The 10,640-nt window shown below is 35.4% G+C and overlaps 1 non-coding gene across 1 annotated transcript; it reads right to left on the bottom strand.

Moving 5' to 3' along the window:
• Window positions 1-4,370: 4,370 nt before the first annotated feature.
• On the bottom strand, window positions 4,371-4,477 carry LOC113756254. The gene has a single exon (XR_003465882.1). It is a non-coding gene; the product is annotated as a small nucleolar RNA R71 (small nucleolar RNA).
• Between the last annotated feature and the right edge of the window lie 6,163 nt (window positions 4,478-10,640).

The following is a 10,640-nucleotide window of genomic DNA, read 5'->3' as shown; positions in this document are numbered from 1 at the left end:
CTGGCCAAAAAATGATCGGAAACCTAGTTAGTGACTAAATTTGTCCGATGTGAATTTGTAAGGGATATAAAATTACACTTTTAAAAGTGAGGGATGAAAAAAGCCATTTTACAAAATGTGAGGGACATTTTGAACGATTTTCCCTAATTTAAATCTGGGTTCAATGTTTAAGTGTGGAATAACAGGAAGAATTGCTCAACTTTACTGGGCTGATCAGAAATTGGCTCATAGTGCATGCAATTATTAATGATGTTCGACAAATCATTCACAGTGCCAAAATTTAAAACCAACTAATATCAGGTAATCATTGCTTATAGGCATGTCAATGGGTTGGATCTGGGTTGGATTCCTTTTATCCAGATCCAGACCCATTTAATTTAGTTAGACCTAAGCTCAAATCCAGACCCTTTTGGGTCTGAAAAAGTAAGTCCATACCCAAACCCTTATAGATCTGGGTATTCAATGGACATCCATGGGTATTTTCTGAACATATTAAAGTAAAAAAGTATTTAAAATATATAGAGTTCATAAATAATATAAATACCATCTAATTTTTGTTTTCAAATAATAAAATTAACATTCAACAAGTTGGATGCAATATTGTGAATTCAAAGAAAGAATTATTGTCGACTACTTCTATATATTTTCAAAGATTCAACTGCATCCACATCCAATATTTCATTTATTTGCCTTTACCTTTTCTCCTTTTTTTGAAAAAGTTTGTACCAATTACAATGATAACTAGGACTAGTTTTTAAAGAAAGAAAGCAACCATAACATATATAAATATTTAGTCTTATTAAAAAAATATAATTTTGTACCTCTTTTTCTTATTTAAACTTCAATGTTGGTAGATATCTCGCAATCCAGCACTAAAATAGTTAATGAGATAAATGTCATTTGACTAAGGATCGATGGCAAATAAATAATAGAATAAGAAAATTTATAAACACTTACTCATTTTTTTTTATTCAATCCAATCATCAGTAATCACTAATGTTTCAACCATATCTAGAAGCAATTTGGCACGAGTCTCATCAATCACCCAACCATCAATACTAAATGCAGATTCTAATACCATAAAATCTTATCGTATTTGATCCAAAAGCCATAAAATATTATATTATTTTATAAATTTACTAATATATATATTATTTAGGGAAAATCGTCCAAAACGTCCCTCACATTTTGTAAAATGACTTTTTTCGTCCCTCACTTTTAAAAGTGTAATTTTATATCCCTTACAAATTCACATCGGACAAATTTAGTCCCTAACTAGGTTTTCGATCATTTTTTGGCCGGAATCCATCATGTGCAAGGCATGTGATCATTTTTGAAGGGTAAATTTGTCAAATTATATTTTACACAATCTGATCTATAGTCCTCCACATTTTATAAAATAAATTTTTTCGTCCCTCACATTTTATAAAATGATTTTTTTCATCCCTCACATTTCACAAAATGAATTTTTCCATCCCTCATATTTCAAAAAATGAATTTGTCATTTCTCACTAATTATGTGTGTGAATACATTTTTTTAAACACATGTATATGTCTATTTGATTTTGCTTAATAATAATAGCATAACACATGTATGTAATTGGGCCCAACTTGTGGGCTATCTTTTCTTTTTGTATAATTATGACTAATATTTACCAATAGAACCTTAATTTGCATATTCTTATTGTATTTTGACCGAAAATAGCTTTATTGGCCAACTTATAAATGAATGCAAGATTATTTATGATAAGAGTTTATTTTACGTATTTTTAAGTGCATTTTATTAGTTAATTTTGAGTTGATTATTTAGTTTTATAATTAAAATAAAGAGGTTTTTGGTAAAATTATATATTTTTGGTAAAAGTGGATAATATTGCATTTCTATTGATTTTAATAGTAAAAACTTCATTTTTATGCAGGAATAATGAATCAATCACCAAAGGAGGTCAATTGAGGTGAAAAATAGAGATTTGGTGATGAATTTAAGTGGCAACAAGAAGAATGAAGTGAAAAACGTTCAAGTGAGGAAATGCAATACAAGTCAGTTTTGACACTTTTCAGTATTTTGACCATATCTGGAGCTACACTTATCGGATTGAGGTGATTTTTATACCATTTTAAAGCTAAGAAAGAGACCTACAATTCGTATGAAGACATCGAAATCCATTTCTGCCATCTTCATGGGCAAAACGTTGGAATACAGAAGCTGCACCCTGTGGTCGGAAGTTAAAACAGAGGTTTGAACAGGTGACAGTATTTCGATCATATCTCAGGCTACAAAGCTCCGATTTGGATGATTCTTGAAGCATTGGAAAGCTAACTCAAAGGGCTACAACTTTTGTGTTTTGCACAAAAGCTAGTTCGGCCTTTATGATAGAGAAAATCGCAGATAAAGTAAGGCCAAAGTGAATACGCGAGTACACAAAACGTGACTTGTAACCGCGTTTTGTGTAAGGTGCGGTTTTATAGCCGAAATTCTGCAATTTTGACTCAGCAATTCTCTTTTGTGTTGCATCCACTCTTCCAGCTATAAGATGCAAGGAAATTCGGTGCACATGCTTCAGAAGACAAAAGGGCAAGAAAAGTGGCTTATTTTCAAGTCAAAAATATTGGTTTTTGACTATGCTAACAAAGTGGAGATTTGGGAATCAAAGGATAGAATTTGACTTGGAAAAATGGAGCATTTGAGTGTTTTTTATGCAGAGATATGGGGAGAGATCTGGGGACCATTCGTAGCTTAGCTTCTTACAGAAAAACATATTCTCTCTAGCTAGGTACTTGCAAGGGGCAATTGAGGTTTCATCTTGTAATCATCCAAGTTCAAGACAAAGGAGATTTTTGGAAGGCTTTACCATATCTTGGCTAAGACTTTCTTTATTCCTCTTGTATTTGTAATTCATGATGATTTACATTAATGAAGTTATGAGTGTTTCATCATTCATGAGTAGCTAATTTCCTTTATCTAGGGAGTAGATGAAGCTTATGGCCAAATGATATGAAGTGATTGTGATTTATGCTTGTTATGTCTTGTATTAACTTATCTACTTGTGTATGTTGGATTACTTGTTGTTGCTTGATCACCAATAGTAGGTTTATAGTTGTTTTTACTCATTGAGAAATGGTAAAAATAATGGAATGACACAAGTAGAACTTGAGTTGTATATTCATGAGAATAGAAATACATTCAAGTGGATGAAATCTGCATTTCATGTGTAAATAAGAACAGATTTAGTATTTACCAAGAGATTAGGAAAAACTAATCTGTTTTAACCCATTATTATCATGAGAATGTGAATTTGGTATTTCTGGAAATGAATCCTTGGTTAAACAAGAGCAGTAACAAGTGTTGAATTAATTCATTTTAGATCTTTTGAGTCATAAGTGGAATCTACGTCCCTAGATCTTAATATTTAGTGAATTCTACTCCTATTGTGAAATTGCATTTATCTATTTAAGAATTTTTGTAGTTGAATTAAAATCTGAAGTTTCTGCTCAAATTAATTGTAAGTCTAAATAATAGAGTAAATTAGTATCTAATAATTGTTTTAATTGCTCCTCGTGGGATCGACCCGATACACATCTTGTACTACAATTGCGACCTGTATACTTGCAGTCCAACGGGTGTAAAATCGGAATTAAACTTGCATTGATAAAAAAATTCCCGTCAAGTTTTTGGCGCCGTTGCCGGGGAGCGGCAATATTAGAGCCTAATCAACTCTATTAATTTAGACAGATTTATTTTTATTAGTTGAGCTGATTATATTTAATCTTATATTGTAATCAGTTTTTGACAATTGAAATTGCATAATATCTCTTATTTCTGTTTGTAGTGTATGCACCGGGCGTCCCGGGAAGTTACACCTTTCGATCCAGAAATTGAGAGGACACTACGTAGACAAAGGAGGCACACACAACAGCAAGAGGAACAAGAGATTTGGCAACCGATAGAGGACATTTTGATAGAACTACCATTTGAAGAAGAAATGGCGGAAAATGACCAAAATAGGCGAGTTCTACGAGATTATACTCTACCGGGAACACAAGGATCTCAAACAAGCATAGTAAGGCCTACGGTAAATGCTAACAATTTTGAGATTAAACCATCACTTATCCAAATGGTTCAACAATCTCAATTTGGAGGTAATGCAGTAGAAGATCCTAATACACACTTAGCTACATTCTTGGAAATTTGTGATACAATTAAAATGAATGGAGTTAGTGATGATGCTATAAGGTTAAGATTGTTCCCATTTTCATTGAGAGATAAGGCCAAACTTTGGCTACACTCTCATGCTCCTAATACTTTCACCGGATGGGATGATTTATCAAGAGCATTCTTGAATAAGTATTTTCCACCAGGTAAGACTGCTAAGCTAAGAATGGATATCACTGGTTTTAGTCAAATGGAAGGAGAATCATTATATGAAGCATGGGAAAGGTTTAGAGATTTGTTACGGAAATGTCCACATCATGGACTACCCGAATGGCTGATTATACAAACCTTTTATAATGGTTTATCTTTCTCCACTAAAACTATTATTGATGCAGCCGCAGGTGGAGCTTTAATGGGTAAATCACCCCAAGAAGCTCAGAATTTGATAGAAGAAATGGCCGCAAATAACTACCAATGGGCCAATGAAAGAGGTAATACGAGATGTCACGCAGGTATGATAGAAATGGACACTCTCAATATGCTGAGTGCTCAAATGAATGATGTGATGAAATTGCTAAGTAGACAAGGTGGAGTTGGTCCAAGTTCATCTAATGCACACGTAGCTTGTTGCTCTTTCTGTGGAGGTGAACATGATATTAATGAGTGTATTGATTCTGAGCAGGTACAATTTGTCAATAATTACAACCGAAATGCCCCAAATAATCCCTACTCGAATACTTACAATCCGGGGTGGAGAAATCATCCAAACTTTGGATGGAAAGATCAAGGCAATCAACAAAGGCCAACCAATCCGCCGGGATTTCAACCAAGGCAACCACAGGCTGAAACTAAACCAAGTTGGGAGATCGCGGTGGAAAAACTTGCTAAGGTGACTTCGGATAGATTCGAGCGAGTTGAGGGGCGGTTGGACCAATTAGCTGGGATGTACAGAAACTTGGAGGTTCAAATTGGTCAAATTGCCAATGTGATCAACAATAGAAACCCTGGTGAATTACCAAGTAAAACCGAAGTGAATCCGAGAGAGCATGTCAATGCAATCATTCTTAGAAGCGGTAAAACGGTTGAGGGATTCGATTTTGAAAATTCAGGTGGTGAAAAAGACAAGAAGCAAGCAATTGAAGGGGAGCAAGAAAGTCAAAATGATCATGTTATCATTGATATTAATGCACTTCATCCCAAATTAAATTCTCATTTAAATTCTAATGTGATACCTTTTCCTCACAGGTTGAAGAAAGATGGACAGGATCGGGAGTTTGAAAAGTTCTTCAAAATGTTTAAACAATTGCACATTAACATTCCTTTCATTGATGCTATAACACAGATTCCCTCTTATGCACGTTTCTTGAAAGACATCATGTCAAAGAAGAGGAAAATTGTAGATAATGAGATGATAGCATTAACGGAAGAGTGTAGTGCATTGATTAAGAATAAACTCCCTCCTAAATTGAAAGATCCGGGAAGTTTTTCTATTCCTTGCACTATTGGTCAATTGCATTTTTCTAATGCTTTATGTGATTTAGGTGCAAGTGTATCACTTATGCCGTTATCGGTTGCCCGGAGATTGGGACTTCAAGAGCTAAAAGCTACCAATATTACATTGCAATTGGCGGATCGGTCAATCACACGTCCCATGGGTATTTTGGAAAATGTGCTCATAAAGGTAAGACAATCTATAATACCTGTGGATTTTGTTGTCTTAGATATTGAAGAAGATGTGAGAATGCCAATTATTCTAGGACGACCGTTTTTAGCCACTGCACGAACTATATAATTGATGTAGAAAAAGGTAAGCTTATATTACGGGTTAATGGTGAGGAATTGGAATTCAATTTGGATAATAAAGAAGGGTATAGAGCCTACTGCTCTTGTTTCTAATATGCCATATGATGAAAAGGTTAACCAAGAAAGGACCGAAGAAGTTAAATTTATAAATGTCCTTGGTACTAACTTTCATGGTGTAGGAACAAAGGAGGAGAAGATAAGGATGGAAGTTGGCTTAATAAATTCGCCATTCCATGAAGAAAATGGTGAAAAGTTGAGCCAATTCAGGAAAAGACAAGCAAAATCCACTCCAAGGTGAAGTTGAGCCTCTCTATGACAAGTCTAATATTCCTCCTTGGCATTTGAGGAAATTGGACTATGAAGATCAATGCATGGTTCACCACATGGTGGATTGGCTCGGGAGTTTCGACCCATGGGGAGAAAATCGCTCCCTAATGCTCTAAAGTGATTCAACTCTTTCAGTCGAGCCAACGACTATAAACAAAAGCGCTAATTGGGAGGCAACCCAATGTTTATGTTATTTGTGTTAATTTTTTGTGATTTTTAGACTTAAATAAGTGTTTTTGTTAATTTTTTGTTTTTGTGTTATAGGGTTGGCAAATGGAAGCAAGAATGACCATTTGAGGTGAAAAGGGCAAACTTTGATCAAGCAACTCAACCCCTCGATTTACGTTAAAGGTGTTTTTGATTCATTATAAAGGGGTAAAATGCATGTTTTTAATGTTTTACATTTGTTCCAGTCATTAAAATTGGCAAACAAATGATCTATGATGCATTTTGAGTCATTGGGGTACCTTTTGTAATTTTTCAAAAGTTGAAATTCTGCTAAAAATCGAAGCAGAAAACGCGTTTTCAAATAAAACGCGACTACAAGTCGCGTTTCTCAGAATCGCGTTTTCAATTCTGCAACTGCAGAAAAGAAAACGCGCCTTCAAAACGCGACCCAAAGTCGCGTTTTAATGGAAATCGCGTTTTCAAGCCTGGATCAAGACTCAAAAACGCGACTTATGAAACGCGACTATAAGTCGCGTTTTAAGTGCTGCAAGATTTGGGAAGAAAACGCGATTTCAGAAACGCGAGTTAAAGGCGCGTGTTTAGTCGCGTTTTATGTGTCTGAATATAGCCTTCAGAAACGCGATTTCAGCCTTTCTTCTTCACTTCTCCAATTTTTCCAGCCGCGTTTTTCCCTCTTCCTTCTACCCAACTCACAAATTTTCATTTTTACTCCATAATCTTGCTAAAAATCATCACCCCAACACCTTTTGAGCTTCATATATACCTTTTTAACCGATTAAAATCCAAGAAAAACACCTCAAATCAGGTTTTTGAGGGATTGAAAGTTAGGGTTCTTAAACTCTAATTTCTTCAATTGGAGGTCAATTGGAGGTTGTTTCATAGGGCTTTTTGCATTTTTAGCATCACCAAACATCCTTCTACGTGATTGAGGTAAGTTTGTTCATCAAATCTTTTGATTTTAGAAGTTCATATTTTTTATCCTGAGCTATCTGACATCTTTTAATTTCGAAAATTTGATGAGGTTCATGGCTATTTTGTGATTTTATTCATGATTATTATGATTGTTTAAGCATGTTTAAATGTTTAAATGTAGCAATTTATTGGTTTTCAAGTACTTTAAAATTCACAATTGCTATATTTAGATGAAATTGGAAAAAGGAACTAGGATGTTTTTGAGCCATTGGTGATGTTAAATTATGGTTAAAAAGGGTTAGTTGATGATGTTTAAGCATGTGCATTGTGTATAGTGAGTAATTTGGTTGATTTGGTGAGTTAGTTAGTTTAATTTTTGCCTAAACATGATTATAGCTAAAAGCATATTATTATTGTTAATTCTAAATAGTTATAATCATAATTGCTCCTATTTTCACTAATTAAAGTATAATTGATACATATCTTGTGTAATTTGGTGATTTTGGGCAACTTTAGGCAAAAAATATGTCTTGTACGATCATTGAATGATTAGAACTTGAGCAATTGTATTTGAGGTTATTTGGATTAATGCTGAACTTTTGTTGCCAAAAAATGAGTTGTAGTACATGTGGATAATTGAAATATTTTTTAGGTACTATGCCAAGAGGAAGAAGAGCGGTACTTTCATCCTCTAGTAGTGAGGAGAGGGAGGTTAATGAAGAGATGGAGGTGACTGAAGAGGAGAATTCACCTTCTCCTCCACCAATTAACCGTCGACCTGGTGAGGGCACCTCCCGTGGAGCGGGAAGATCAGTATTTGACAGTGCTAGGTTCAACACTCGCAGGAATCAGGAGTGGCATGAGGCGCGTGCTAATTTGGAGTTTTTGTTTGAGATGCACGTCAGTCCACCAGTTGAGATGATGTACAACATCTCAGAAGCTTTTGCTCAGCTAGGATGGGCTCCGATTCTCACCCTTCCAAACCATTACTACCCAGACCTGGTGCGCGAGTTTTACGCCAACATTGAAAGTAAGGCGCGCCATAGTGGAGAAATAATTGAGTCCTGGGTGCGTGGAAGACGAATCACCTTGTCACGGCAAGATTTGGCTGCTATTTTGGGGTGTATGGATGACGGACGTCCAGTAGACTTGAAGAAGGAGTTTGTTCCCCCGAATAGAAGGTGGGATCCATCATTGGCCATGGCTAGGTTTGGTCTCGAGTACCAACCTTTTCGCTCTACCAGAAAGGAGACTATATTGGCAAATGTATTCGAACCTCGTCATCGGCTTATCATTTACATGATGGCTCACAATGTCATCCCAAAGAAGACGGGGCACACGGAGGTTCGCAAGAGCGATATTTACTTCCTTGATTACATGTTCCACAACCGAACTTCCCCGTATGCTCGAATTTCATTGCCGAACATCATCATCAGCCACATTAGGTCTACGGCGAGGCGTAAGACAACTTCTTTCAAACTTTCATTTCCTCGTCTACTGACTTTAATCTTCCCCCGTTTTGAAGTTCCCTTGGAAGGCATGCGGCGGGAGTATGTTCCACCACGTGCTGAGATGACTATCACTACTCTTCGCCGCCTTGGTATTGGCACGGGAGACATTCCACGCCCTGTTCAGGAGCGGAGACAAAAGGCTAGACATGGTCGCGATGGAGCTGGACCATCTACTGCAGCACCACCTCCTCCTCCGCCACAGACCAACTGGCAGCGGCTTTTCGGTCGCTTGGACGACATCGACCATCATTTAGCCAGAATGGATACTCGCCTGGACCGAATTGAAGATCATTTAGGCACACGCCCACCTCCCATCGATGATGATGAAGATGACGATGAAGAGGATGATTGAGGCTGCCCTTTGGCTGGCTTTTCTTTTGTTTGCTTGTTATTTTTATCTTTTGTTTGAAAAATGTTAACTTACATTCCTTATTTTGAATATTGGAACTTGTGGCAGTAACTAGTAGATCGTTGACTGTGGATGGTTGAGCGGTCGATGACTCATGATTCAAGGCTTCACTGGACTGCAGTCATCTCACTTGGGGAGTCACTTGTTCCTTTCTTTTGTTTCTTTTCTTTTCTTTCCCTACACATTGAGGACAATGTGTATTCTAAGTGTGGGGGAAGAAATGTGTGGTACTTGTGATTTTAGTTGTGTTTGATATAATTCTTGTGCTTAAATGGTGTTTCTTGTGGTTGCTGGCAGGGAGATTTAGTCCACTTTTAAGGGGAGACTCTGTCAAAATTTTTCCAAAACCTTATACATATATATGTTATTAACTATAATAAATAAATAAAATTTTGTCACTTATCCTTTTGAAATAAATATATGCGGTTTTGATACTTCTTTTCTCATGAAATTTGGAAATGATTTTTATGTGATTATAATTTTTACATCTATAGGAAAGTATATCTAGTAAAGTGGAGAAAATTATGCCTACATTTTGTATATTTGATGAAAATTCTTCTTTTTATCTAATTTTATAAGATAAGAAATTAATATGGTTAATAAGTGTCATACTCTTCTCATGATTACTCTTAGAGGGAATTTTATTATATATTGTTAAAGAAAAAAAAAATGGTTATTCTACTCCAATGATTCTCGTACCGAGTAACCGGGGGTTGGCATCTACAAATGTCGACATTCGCGTAAAAAGGTACTTGAATTAAGAGTATGCAAAGCAACTTGAGTATGTGAAATGTTGAGTAACCGGGGATCTGCATCTAAAAATGTTGATCTTCGCGTCAAAAGGCATTTTTCACAACTTAAGTAATATTTAATCCCTTAAAATATATAAAAAAATAATAAAAAAATAAATAAATAAAAAGTAAATTAAATCCCTCTTTAAGAAAAATAAGAAGTTGATCATGAGATTAGTTAGCATCTTTATTGACTATAGGAGTTGCTTGCTTGCGAAATTGGATAAAAATAAGAAGTTGAGTTGAATTGGTAAAATTATGGTATACTTGGCTCTTCTTTGCTTGATATTATGAGTACTTGAACTTAATGGAAAGATCACATAAGGGTTATTTACCTTGATTCAAGGAAATGGAGTTGAAATACTACATATGTTTATTTTAAATTTTTGGATCATTGATGGTTGGAATTTTATATTGCTTGAGGACAAGCAATGATTCAAGTGTGGGGGTATTTGATAAGAGTTTATTTTACGTATTTTTAAGTGCATTTTATTAGTTAATTTTGAGTTGATTATTTAGTTTTATAATTAAAATAAAGAGGTTTT

This window comes from Coffea eugenioides, unplaced genomic scaffold, assembly GCF_003713205.1.
Source record: "Coffea eugenioides isolate CCC68of unplaced genomic scaffold, Ceug_1.0 ScVebR1_2124;HRSCAF=3096, whole genome shotgun sequence".
In the NCBI taxonomy this organism is placed as follows: domain Eukaryota; kingdom Viridiplantae; phylum Streptophyta; class Magnoliopsida; order Gentianales; family Rubiaceae; genus Coffea; species Coffea eugenioides.
Note: the sequence above shows the minus strand (reverse complement) of the source record. Positions and strands in the feature narration are given on the sequence as shown.